The sequence below is a fragment of the Chrysochloris asiatica genome, unplaced genomic scaffold, assembly GCF_000296735.1.
Source record: "Chrysochloris asiatica unplaced genomic scaffold, ChrAsi1.0 scaffold00081, whole genome shotgun sequence".
NCBI classification, from domain to species: domain Eukaryota; kingdom Metazoa; phylum Chordata; class Mammalia; order Afrosoricida; family Chrysochloridae; genus Chrysochloris; species Chrysochloris asiatica.
The window spans coordinates 2,423,266-2,424,523 of record NW_006408599.1 but is presented as its reverse complement, the minus strand read 5'-3'; positions in this window follow the sequence as shown (position 1 = coordinate 2,424,523).

Genomic DNA, 1,258 nt, shown 5'->3' with positions numbered 1-1,258 from the left:
ATCATAAATGAAGAAAGCAAAAAGTCATTAAGAAGACAAGAAAGAAGGAAAAGATCAAATTGGATGTCAGAAGAAACACTGAAACTTACTCTCCAGTGTAGAGATGCTAAAGCAAATGGAAGAAATGAGGAGATACAAGAGCTGAACAGAAAATTTCAAAGATCAGCTCAAGAAGATAAAGCCAAATATTACAACAAAATGTACAAAGATCTGGAATCAGAAAACCAAAAAGGAAGAACACATTCAGCATTTCTCAAGCTGGAGGAACTGAAGAAAAAATTCAAGCCTCAACTTTCGTTATTGAAAGATTCTCTGGGCAAATTTTTGAATGATGCAGAAAGCATCAAAAGAAGATGGAAGGAATACACAGAGTCACAGTACCAAAAGGAAATGGCTGATGTCCAACCATTTCAAGAGATAGTACATGATCAAGAGCCAATGATCCTGAAGGAAGAAATCCAAGGTGCATTGAAGTAATTGGCAAAGAAGAAGGCACTAGGAATTGATGGAATAAAAATTGAAATCCTTCAAATAAGTGATGCAGCACAGGAGGCCAAGATATTTCTATGCCAAGAAATTTGGAAGATAACTATCTGGCCAACTGATTGGAAGAGATCTGTATTTGTGCCCATTCCAAAGAGAGGTGACCCAACAGAATGCGCAAATCATCAGACAATCTCTTAGCCCATGTGAGTAAGTTTTACTAAAGATAATACAGAAACGGCTGCAAGCATACATTGACAGAGAACTTCCAGAGGTTCAAGCCGGATTCAGAAGAGGACATGGAATGAGGGATACCATTGCTGATGTCTAATGGATCCTGGCTGACAGCAGAGAATATCAGAAGATGTTTACCTGTGCTTTATTGACTATACAAAGGCTTTTGATTGTGTGGATCATGACAAGCTTTGGACAATATCGTGAAGTATGAGTATTCCGGAACACTTAATTGTGTTCATGAGGAATCTGTACATGGACCAAGAGGCAGTTGTTTGAAAAAAACATGGGAACACTGGATGGCTTAAAATTAAGAAAGGAGTATGACATGGTTGTATTCTTTCACCGTATTCAACCTGTATGCTGAGCAAATAATACAAGAAGCTGGGTTATATGAAGAAAAACATGGCATCAGGATTGGAGGAAGATTCATTAACAACTTGCAATATTGCAGAGGATACAATCTTGCTTGCTGAAAGCGAAGAGGATTTAAAGTATTTACTGATGAAGATCAAAGAGCACAGCCTTCGGTATGGATTGC